Raw genomic sequence first — 12,612 nt, forward strand, 5'->3', positions numbered from 1 at the left:
GCATAAGGAAACGAACCGATTTAATATTATGTCATCGAATTCATCGCTATGTTGGGTGAATATTGATGGCTCGTGTTAAATACGGGACGCCCTTTAAAAAAAACCAAAAACATTCAAAAATTCTCGTGTTTTAAAAAAAACGAACGAAATAAATAAAAACGAAAAATTCTCGTGTTTTAATAGGATCACGATTAAGTATTAAATTCCATCGGTTTGACACTGATTCTTCGATTTCATTGCCATGTCGGGGTGAATATCGTCGATTCGTGTTAAATATGGTATTTTTTAGAAAAAATTCTCGTGTTTTAAAAATTTCTAGTTAAAAAAATTCAAATTTTCATGTTTTCTAAAAATTTCTATGTTTCAAAAATTTTCGTGTTTTCAAAAATTTTCACATTTTCAAAAATTTTCGTGTTTTCAACAATTCCCGTGTTTCCAAAATTTTCGTGTTTTAAAAAAAAAATTTTGCGTTTTTAAAAAAAATTCTCGTGTTTCAAAAATTATCGTGTTTCAAAATTTTTGTGTTTTAAAAATTCTCGTGTTTGCAAAAATTTTCGTGTTTTAAAAAAATTTTTGTTTTTTTAAAAAAAATTTCGTGCTTCAAAATTCTCGTGTTTTAAAAAAAAATTTCTCGTGTGTTAATCGGATCATGATTAAATATTAAATTGAACTCGCTTTTTGAAAATTAAGACAACACTCATTTAACGAGATACCAATTTTGGGCGTCGCGAGGGTGCTGATACCTTCCTCACAGAATCGACTCGAACTCAAATTTTCTCTGGATTTTAACGTGGACCTAAAATCACCTCTTTTTAGAAAAATTTTAAAAATAATTTTTTCTTCTAAAAAGAAAATTTTGAAGGTGTCCGATCACACCTATAAAAAAGATCGGTGGCGACTCCCCTTTTAAATAAAATCAAAACTCCATTTTCAAATTTTCAATAATCACTTCGATTAGCGCCCGTACCCAAAATTTTTAGGTCGCTGCAGCTGGCGACTCCGCTGGGGACTTTTTTTTTCAAGAGTCGAGTCTGATGTTAAACGCGTATTGTCAAAATTTTCAAAATTTCTTGTTCAAATTAATTTTTAATTGTGATCCTTGAATTTTATTTTTTTTAAAAAGTCATGCATTTGCATTCGGTTTTTAAATTAATAATTTTCTAACGTGTTTTATTTTTCTGTTTTTTTTCAGCTCTAAGTTTTACGTTTTTTAGTTTGTTTTTTTAATAAAAATAAAAAGGTTTGTGAGTTTCTCCCCACACATCGTGCACTTGCATTCTTGCATAACATGAGCTCTCTACCCGGGCTCCGTCCGTTTAAGTGGAAGTAAACGCTACGCCTTCGTGAGTTTACTCGTCCCTCCGCACAGGCTAGTGAAATACTTCCGGGTTACATATGACTTATGCTTTCGTGAGTTAACTTGTCCCTCTGCATAGGCATAAGTAAATGTAATCCCTCGAATTGAGCTCGTGAGCCTGTGATGGGTGATGACCGAGGCTCCATACTAACCTTAGTAGGTGACAGTATGGACAATTCGAGTACCTTTCTAGAACCAAAACCACATATAGTGAACCATACGAGCCACCCAATTAGAGCCATGCCGAACCTCTGTCCGTTTGATAGTTACCAAAATAAGTACACGGGAGAAACACCTCTTACCTTTTATTTCTTTTACATTTACACTTATTTACAAATGAATTGAGTCTGTTTAATAAATTGGGCTGGATAGATCGTCTGATGGTATGTGGGGTAGGTTTCTTGTAAAGCATGTTGGGGCAAAAAAAATGTGGGTCTGTTCCACCAAATTGCATGATTGAATAGCTTAATTTTTTAAATTTTCCATAGTCTTTATTTTTCTTTTTTCCTTTGTTTATATCTGTTGTGATATCTAACCAAGGTTATTTGTTATTCATTTTATTTTTCATCATGCATTGTAGACATCTCATTAGGAAGGTGTTGATTAGAGATTGGTTGCCAAAAACGGGTTTCTGATGGAGGAGTCAATTACACGAGTAACTGAGAAAAATGCTGTAGTCCGAGATTGGTCTTTGAGGACTCAGAAAGCGAAAGGGGACAGTTTGAAGGAAGGATACACCTCTGATCTTCCCGAACATGTGACCTCGAATGTGCGTCAGGATGATCTTGAAGACTTGACAAGGATTTGGAAACAGTGGGACTCAGATGCTAGAGGCATCTTCACCGAGAAGTATGGGGATATAGCTCACTTGATAGCAATCGATGTGAACGAGCAGTTGATCCAAGCCATGGTTCGATTCTGGGACCCAGCCCATCAGTGTTTCACTTTCAATCAAGAAGATATGACTCCGAGCATAGAAGAGTCTGCCGCTTTGCTTCGCATCAATAATGTGCAACTCAACAAGATATATGTGAAGGAGCCTAAACCAATGACCTTCAAGAAAAAGCTAATAAAATTGACGGGGATGACTGATATATGGGTTGAAAAACAAATAAAGAAGAAGAATGAAGTCAGTTGTGTTCCGTGGTTTTCTCTGCGGGAGTTAGTTCAGAATCATCCAGATGTGTTGAAAAGAGTAGATCTGTTTGCCTTGGCCGTTTACGGACTGGTCTTCTTCCCGAAGGTTCTTGGGTATATTGAAGTTGCGGTTGTGGATTTCTTCGAAGAGTTGAGACAAAGAGTCAACCCGGTCCCAACCATCTTGGCTGAGACTTTTAGATCTCTAAATGCTTGTAGGAGAAAAGGGAAATGACGTTTTATCGGATGCGCTTAGTTACTGAATGTTTGGATCTTTAGCCATTTTTGGAAGGTGGAGCGCACGCCTTTCCACATGTTTTCAAAGACATTCGCCCCGTTGGAAGCACACATTGAAAAAGATTGGCCGAAGGATGTCACTGAACAACACTGGGTCTCGGTTTTTCAGAACCTCCGTGCTGAAGATATAACTTGGAAAGCACCTTGGATTCGCCCTTCTGTCTTGTTATACAAGTGTGAGAACCAAGACTGGGTACCTTTGCTGGGATTATGGGGAGGAGTTGGATATGCTCCGTTGATGGTTCAGAGACAGTTCACTTCGCGACAGTTTGTACCAGTTACTGATGGATTGGCACAATCGGAGTTTGCTTTTACGGGTGAGGGTTACATGAAAAGGATGCGAGATACCGGGAATTCTTGGAGGAAAATTTACCTAATGGAGTTGGCTTTATATGCTGATACTATCACTATAGATTATGACATATGGAGGCAACGACGAGTGAAGAGCTAACTAACCCTGCCGATTGACATTGCTTGCCAGAATCCGTTCTCAGAGGAAATACCGTCCGAGCTAGAATTGACAAGACATGAATTTGAACGTGAAAAAGCCAAACTGTTACGAGATATTAGTTCCCTTCAGGAGGAAAACTACCAGCTAAAGATTGAGGTTCAAATTGAAAAATCCAGAACCAAGAAAGCCTAAAAAGAAGTTGAGGTCACGAGAAAGGATTTAAGGGATCTTCATTTGGAAAACAAGAAATTAAGAGGCGCTGTAAGAAATAGTGGATTGGGCAAATCATCAGCAGAATGGAAAGAGGAACTAAGTAATATAAAAGGTGGGATGGAGTTCTGGAAAGCCAAAGTGAAGAAAGAAGAGGGAAGAGCTACACGTGCTATGATAGAGTTGAGGAAGAAGAACGTTGAATACGAAACTGTGACTGCAGAATTAACGGCTAGTCAGTCTGAGCATCAAGAGCTAAAAGGAAAAATTCGAAGTCTAGAGAGTACACTGCAAGCTCATCAGCAACATTTGGATGACCTTCTGAGAGCTTTAGAAGAGAAGAATGGTCAGCATGACAGAGACATTCGCGCCTATGAAAGAGCCCTCCAAGAAAAGGATATGCATCTCGGCAGTTTGATCAATGAAATTCGTAAGGCGGCTGCACATGTAGTACAATTATCAGATGAAGCGGAAGTTCTCAGTTGCCAATACCCTCCTAGCCAAAGATCAAGCATATCAGAGTTCCTGGAACGTATAAAGAAACAAGGCGATGTGGCTAAGAAGTTTGTGTAACTGTTAAAACTAATATGGCAAAACTTTTTGTAACAGACTCTTTTGATAAATGAAACGCCCAAGTATGGGGCCATTTTGGAATCAACACCTATTTTTGCATATTTACGCATGATTAACATTCATTAGTTATTCATTCATTTATTCATTGCATGCTCATATCACCCTAATCATTCGCTAAGGTTAAAACCATCTAATCCACAGTTACTACACTCCGAGTCTGGAATCACGTCACTCTTATAGGACGCGCTTAAGAGCTAGAGCTATGGATGCCAAACTCAATGAAAGGATGGAAAGGATGGAAAGAACCCAAAGAGAGTTGCAAGAGCAACTGGCCAAGTCGCAGCAAGAGGCGAGAGATTTGATGGTGAGATCTCGAGAGGAATCACTCGAGCAAAGGGATCAAATGGCCAAGATGCCGGAAATGATGACAGCCTTGGTAAAAGGAAAAGGACCTATGCAGAGCCCTGATATCGTAGAACCGCCTCCGTCAAGAGCTACTCAAGATCCACTTTATCCCCCAGGATTCACTCCACCTCATATCCACGCAATGCAAAGAGGATACCCCCAAAGGGAACCTACAGTCCTGGAACAACCTCCTGTTCCATCTGCTCATCTAGGGCAAGGAATGTTTGTATCGAACCCTGGGGCTAATCCCTCAGATCCAATTGTTCCAGACTTAGATGATCTTGTAGAGTTATCAAGGTTGAGAATTGATGACAATAATTCTCGGGATAAGTATAGAATTTTGGAAGAAAGGATCAAGGCAGTAAAAGGTGCTGAAGTTTTCTCTGCTTTGAGTGCCAAAGAGCTCAGTTTGGTACCTGATCTGGTTCTACTCCCAAAATTCAAGGCACCAGATTTTGAGAAGTATGATGGAACAAGATGTCCAAAGGCGCATCTTATCATGTTTTGCCGAAAGATGACTAGCTATGTGAACGATGATAAATTGTTGGTACACTGCTTTCAGGATAGTTTGGTTGGCTCGGCTCTTCGATGGTATAATCAGCTCAGTAGAGAGAGAATCCGATCATGGAAGGATTTGGCGTCAGCATTCTGTGAGCAATATAGGCATGTATCAGATATGGTGCCTGATCGATTAACTTTACAAATGATGGAAAAGAAGCCTACAAAGACTTTTAGGCAGTATGCGCAAAGATGGAGGGATATCTCGGCTCAGGTAGAACCTCCGTTAACTAAGACGGAGATAACGGTCCTCTTTATCAACACTCTGAAAGCGCCGTTTTACGATAAGTTGGTGGGGAGTGCCACAAAAGACTTTGCAGATATTGTAATATCTGGGGAGCTTATTGAAAATGCCGTCAAAAGCGGGAGAATGGAAGGCCCCAAGAGTTCGAAGAGGACAGTACCCGTAAAGAAAAAGGAGGTAGAGGCCCATATGGTCAGAACCGAGAGTCAATGTACCCCCAATCCGTCTCCCGCCCAATCACGACCTCATTATCGCCCACCTTCAAACTTCTACTTTCCTCCTCAAGGTCCTTACTATCAAGCACCTCTGTCTTACCCCGTTTATGCTATGAATAACCCAAGACCATTCACTGTGTTCCCACCAAACACCATGCCTACACAAAGCCAACCCAAAAATGAACAAAGACCAACAAGACCCAATCCTGAAAGACCTCAGTTTACTCCAATTCCTGTATCATATGGAGAATTATACCCGAAGCTGTTGGAAAAACAATTAATATCCCCACATTACATGGCACCCCTGAAGCCCCCTTACCCGAAGTGGTATGATCCTAACGCTATTTGTGCGTATCACGCTGGAAATCAGGGGCATTCTATAGAAAACTGCATTGTCTTTAAAAGGAGGGTTCAAGGTCTCATTGATGCTGGTATTCTGTGATTCGGTGGTGTTAGCAATGTGACGGGAAATCCTCTTCCTAACCATACTGGCAGGAATGTGAATGCGGTGACAAATGAAGACAATTGGCAAGCCAAAGGTTATGTTGCCGAAGTAAGGACACCTTTGCGGAAGGTGTGGGAGATGATGATTGAAAATGGCTTGCTCTGCCCGCCTAGTAGGATTCTCAAAGAAGAAAGTAAAAAAGACCAGAGTTTCTGTGATTTTCATGGCATCGAAGGGCATGACATCCAATCTTGCAGGGAATTTAGAAAATTACTTCAGGACATGATGGATAACAAGGAGGTCAAAGTCTTTGATAGTGCGGAAGGGGCCGAGGAAGGAGAAATATGTGTCTCTAATAATCAATCGATGGCTTCCCCTTATAGCGTCGATAGACCTTTGGTGATTTATTACGAGGCAAAAAAGGAAGAAGTTAGTCGAGAAGTTAAACCAAGTTTGATAACCGAAGTACCTGCTCCTTTCTCTTACAAGGACAATAAGGCAGTGCCGTGGAAGTATGATGTCAATATCGTTGTGCCTGAAGGTGAAAAGTCAAAACTTATGAATGAAGATGTCAGTAGAGTAGGACATTTCACTCGCAGCGGAAGGTGTTATTCTCCCGAGACGGTTGAACCAAAGAAGAAGGTTGCTGGCCCGAGCCAAAAAGGAAAAGCACCAATGTATGAGGTTGAGGATGATGTTGAAATACAACTTGAGTAAGAAGTTAAAAAGGCTGTGAATGAGGAGGAAGCACATGAGTTCTTAAAGTTTATTAAGCACAGTGAATATAGCGTTGTAGAACAATTAAATAAGCAGCCGGCCTGAATCTCAGTACTATCACTATTGTTGAACTCGGAGCCAAATCGAAACGCCTTGCTAAAAGTGTTAAATCAAGCTTATGTGGCGAACAACGTATCTGTGGAAAAGCTTGATAGGTGGGCAAATAATCTGAATGCAGATAATTTCATCTCTTTTAGTGATGACGAAGTACCGCCAAATGGTAGGGGCTCCGTAAAAGCATTGCACATCACGACCAATTGCAAAGGTTACATATTACCAAATGTGCTCATCGACAATGGATCAGCACTCAATGTTATGCCTTTGGCCATGCTTTCTAGGATGCCGGTTGATATGTCCTATCTGAGGCCTTGTTATTCTATAGTAAGGGCATTTGATGGGACACGACGAGAGGTCATGGGAAAAATTGAAATTCCTCTAAAAGTGGGGCCATGTGCATATGATATCGAGTTCCAGGTCATGGACATCACTCCTTCATACAATTGCCTCTTAGGAAGACCTTGGATCCATTCTGCTGGGGCAGTTCCTTCGTCTCTCCATCAAAAAGTAAAGTTCATCATGGATAGCCGCTTGATTACTGTCGATGGTGAGAAAGACATTATCGCATCTATCTCTATTGATGCACCCTACATCGAAATAAGCGAAGATGCTGTAGAATGTTCTTTTCGCTCTTTGGAATTTATCAATGTTGCATTTGTTGCTGAAGGGAGTAAGATCCCCATTCCCAAACTGTCAAGGAATACCAAGATGGGAATTAAGCTGACTGTGGGAAAATGAGCTCGGGCGAGGAAAGGTTTGGGAAAATATCAACAAGGAATGGTTAGAGCTTTGAAACCAACGCACCACAAGGGTCGATACGGTTTAGGGTTCAAGCCAGATATACATCAAAGAAGAAAAAAATTACAGAAAGATCGAGAAAGAAGAATCGCAAGAGCTTCAGGCCAGGATTTGGAATGGGAGCCGTTGGCGTATCCTCCTTTGTCAAGAACATTTACATCAGCAGGAGTGATGTACCCAGGGCAGAACAATCCACAAGTCACATTATTGATTGAAAAGGGTCTTCAGAATATCAGCCTAAATGCTATTGACAATGAGAATGATGAAATTAAGAATGCTTCAATGATACGCCTTGTCCTCCGTGATATGTTTTGAACAACTGGATCATGTGGACCTCCTTATAGTTTTTAAGTCCCCTTCAGAGTAATGCCCAATGTTAACCCTTCATTTTGTGTGTCCTTAAACAGTAGGGTTCCTTTTGTAAGAGCTTATGTTTGCTCTTTATCATTTCAATGATCATTAATGAAGATGCATTTTGTTTTATATTGTCATGTTCTTTTCATTTCCATTAACTTCGCGATTACTCCTTCTATTCATATCCTTTTCCGGCATATGTCTCATATCATCTCATATCATTGTGTGTTGATTCCAATACCTCAATGCTCTTCTATAGCTTTTTTTAATTCACCTTTCAGGTGCCCAGATATCAATGGCATGAATAATCCCGTTATGAATCCTGAAATCAATTTTGAGAAGGTTGTTTGTTTAGGAGAATTCGAAGCTGACGAAAATGTTGAAGATTGTGTCTCGTCTCCTGACTTACTGAGAATGGTAGAGCAAGAAGAGAAACAGATCCTACCCCATCAAGAATCTGTTGAGGTAGTGAACTTGGGGAATGAAGAAAAGAAACAAGAAGTGAAGATTGAGACTTCCATTTCAGAAAACACCAGGCTGGGTTTGATCGCCTTGCTCCATGAGTACAAGGATGTGTTTGCCTGGTCTTATCAGGATATGCCAGGGTTGAACACAGATATTGTGGTCCATAAGCTCCCACTGAAACCAGAATGCAAGCCCGTTCAGTAGAAATTAAGAAGGATGAGACCAAATGTCATAAAGATAAAAGAAGAAGTCAAGAAACAATTTGACGCTGGCTTTCTACAACTCTCCAAGTATCCAGAATGGGTAGCTAATATAGTCCCAGTGCCGAAAAAAGATGGCAAGGTGCGAATGTGCGTGGATTATCATGATCTGAATCAAGCATGCCCTAAGGATCACTTTCATTTACCACACATCGACACTTTGGTGGATAATATGGCAAAGCATTCTCTATTTTCTTTCATGGATGGCTTCTCAGGTTATAATCAGATAAAGATGGCTCCCGAGGACATGGAGAAAACTACATTCATAACAATGTGGGGAACCTTCTGCTATAAGGTAATGCCATTCGGACTAAAGAATGTCAGCAACGATCGAGAGCCATAGTAACGTTGTTCCATGATATGATGCACAAAGAAATAGAAGTTTATGTCGATGATATGATTGCCAAATCTCGGGAAGAAAGAGAGCATGTTGGGAGTCTTCGGAAGCTGTTTGAAAGATTAAGAAAGTTCCAGTTGAAGCTTAACCCATCCAAATGTACGTTTGGGGCTACTTCAGGAAAACTGCTAGGTTTCATTGTTAGTGAAAGAGGTATCGAGGTTGATCCAGATAAGATAAAAGCTAAACAAGAATTGTCTCCCCCGCGCACACAAAAAGAAGTCAGAGGATTTTTAGGAAGGTTGAATTACATTGCTTGATTCATTGCCCAACTTACGAATCAGTGTGATCCAATTTTTCGACTCCTTCAAAAACATAACCCAGGAGAATGGAACGAGGATTGCCAAGTGGCCTTCGATAAGATAAAATGGTATTTGTCTAATCCTCCTGTGCTAGTACCGCCGACCCCTAGAAAACCCCTAATATTGTACCTGACCGTGTTCGAGAACTCAATAGGTTGCGTACTGGGGCAACATGATGAGTCAGGGAGAAGAGAGAAGGCAATTTACTACCTCAGCAAGAAGTTCACACAATATGAGGCAAAGTACCCTTCAATTGAGAAGTTTTGTTGTGCATTGATTTGGACGGTTCGAAGGCTCAGGCAATATATGCTGTATCACACGACATGGTTAATTTCAAAACTGGACCCAATAAAGTACATGATGGAGTCACCTGCACTCTCAGGGAGAATGGCTCGATGGCAGATCTTATTGACTGAGTATGACATTGTCTATGTGAGCCAAAAGTCGATAAAAGGAAGCGCAATAGCTGACTTCTTGGCAAGTCAAACAATGGAGGAATACGAGCCTTTGAGATTTGAGTTCCCAGATGAAGATTTGATGTGCATTTCAGAAAAAGAAGGCGAGTCATCAAAAGGAAAGTCATGGAAGATGAGCTTTGATGGTGCATCAAATGCATTGGGGCATGGGATAGGAGCAGTCTTAGTGTCACCTGAAGGGGACCATTACCCGCTTACTGCCAGATTGAATTTCTTCTGTACAAATAATATAGCTGAATATGAAGCTTGCATCATGGATCAAGTCAGCTATCAAGAGGAAAATCAAAATTTTAGAGGTACACGGGGACTCAGCATTAGTCATTTATCAAATTCGTGGAGATTGGGAAGTGAGGGATTTGAAATTAGTCAAATATCGCGATCTCGTTGCACAATTGGTCAAAGAATTTAAAGAAGTAACTTTTAACTACTTTCCACGAGAAGAGAACCAATTGGCTGATGCTCTGGCCACCCTGGCTTCAATGTTCAAAGCAAACAGAGAAACTGAAATAATGCCTATCCAAATGAGTATATATGAGACCCCCGCACACTGTTTTAGCATTGAGGAGGAGTCAGATGGACGACCATGGTTCCATGATATCTTGGGTACATCAAGAATCAAAGGTACCCCGAGCAGGCAAACGAGAATGACAAAAGAACAATCAGAAGAATGGCTATTGGATTCGTTCTTGACGGAGATATTCTATACAAAAGGGGAAAAGATCAAGTGCTCCTGAGGTGCATGGACGCTGTTGAAGCTAGAAAGATACTTGAGGAGGTTTATGAAGGAATTTGTGGAACGCATGCTAGTGGTTTCACCATGGCCAGGTAGATTATGAGACTTGGTTATTATTGGTTGACGATGGAAAGGGATTGCATTGACTATGTACGAAAGTGCCACAAATGTCAAATTTATGGCGATAAAATTCATGTTGCTCCATCGCCCCTTCATGTCATGACTTCTCCGTGGCCATTTTCTATGTGGGGCATGGATGTTATAGGGCCAATTTCCCCGAAAGCTTCCAATGGACATCGATTCATCTTTGTGGTTATAGACTACTTCACAAAATGGGTAGAGGCCACTTCGTTTGCTAACGTGACAAAGGCTGCAGTCTGTAGGTTCTTAAAAAAGGAGATTATATGTCGATATGGTCTGCCTGAAAGAATCATTTCAGATAATGCTTTAAATTTGAACAACAAGATGATGAAAGAAGTATGTGAGCAATTTCAAATAAAGCATCATAATTCTTCGCCTTATCGCCCGAAGATGAACGGGGCAGTAGAAGCGGCTAATAAGAATATAAAGAGGATTATCGGGAAGATGACTGAGACATATAGGGACTGGCATGAGAAGCTACCATTTGCTTTGTACGCATACCGCACCTCTGTGCGAACATCTACAGGGGCAACTCCTTTTTCTCTAGTCTACGGAATGGAGGCTGTTCTGCCTATCGAAGTAGAGATCCCATCCCTGGGCGTTTTGATGGAGACAAAGTTAGAAGAATCAGAGTGGGTTCGAGCTCGATATGATCAACTAAACCTTATTGAAGGGAAACGTTTGAAGGCAATTTGTCATGGACAGATGTATCAGAAAAGAATGATCACGGCACATGATAAAAAGGTACGGCCAAGAGAATTCCGTGAAGGGGAGCTGGTACTAAGAAAGATCCTCCCGATACAAAAAGACTTTCGAGGAAAATGGTCACCAAATTGGGAAGGACCATACGTTGTAAAAAAGGCATTCTCAGGAGGGGCTCTGATTCTCACTGAGATGGATGGGAAAGAATTACCTAATCCAGTGAACTCAGATGCTGTGAAGAAATATTATGCCTAAAAAAACAAAAAAAAAACAAAAACAAAAAAAACAAAAAGGAAGAAAAGAAAAAGAAAAATCAAGATGAAAACCCGAAAGGGCGTCTTGATAAACAAAAAGATTAGGATGAAAACCCGAAAGGGCGTCCTAATGAAGCAAGCTCGAGCTTAAAAGAGCAAGGTGACTTGAACGGGGAGTTGAATGACGAAGTCGCAATATTTGAAGCATTCTCAGAAGCTCGAAATCTTCTACACAAGAAGCCGTGCTAGAAAAGATCCAGGACGAAGAAACGTGGAGAAGTTCATGCATTGAATATCTAGAGCATTTTTTACCATTGAATTTTCTTTCTTTTCTCTATGACGATTTATTTGTTAAACTTTCCTTGTCAATTTCCTTTGTTTGTTGTTTTTTTTAAAAAAAAGAAGTGAAATGAATGTGAGGTATTTCTTTCATGCCTACTCTGTTTCTTTATGCATCTCATTTTGGATTCATTTAAATGATAAATAGTAAGATGACATATTCTAAACAAAAGGAATGTTGAGCATTACCTGGATGAGAATTTGATAAATACGAGGGTCCCAAAGCAAGAAAAAGTTCAACAGGGGGCAAGAGAGTGATATACGAAGAAATGTGGGTTACTCACCAAACTTGAAGATGAGTACAAAACTAGAGAGAAAAGTCAAGAATTGGGGAAATGAATACGGACCCTCACAAAAATCAAAAGTGGGGCACGTGACAAACAACCAAGAATGGATGACATGATCATGTAGACATAAAAGCATTTAGGACAAACATGTGCATATCATAATAACATCATACATGACATATACAGGTATACCAGTTGAGCAAGGAATTTTGGGAGAAAGCTGCACAGAATTAATGAAGAAGAAGGCTTTTAGTTTCACCTGATGTTTTTGAAACCCTATTTCTTTCAAGAATTATATTTTTCAATTTTTGTTTTTTCAAAAAATCAACTCATAATACAGAGGTGAGTTGAGCCTCGGGTCACGCTGAGGTATTTTTA

General features: G+C 40.2%; 1 pseudogene; it reads left to right on the forward strand.

Moving 5' to 3' along the window:
* Positions 1–4,287: 4,287 nt before the first annotated feature.
* On the forward strand, positions 4,288–11,609 carry LOC105764427 (uncharacterized; annotated as a pseudogene).
* The last annotated feature ends 1,003 nt before the right edge of the window (positions 11,610–12,612 follow it).

Source organism: Gossypium raimondii, chromosome 7 (genome assembly GCF_025698545.1).
Source record: "Gossypium raimondii isolate GPD5lz chromosome 7, ASM2569854v1, whole genome shotgun sequence".
In the NCBI taxonomy this organism is placed as follows: Eukaryota; Viridiplantae; Streptophyta; class Magnoliopsida; order Malvales; family Malvaceae; genus Gossypium; species Gossypium raimondii.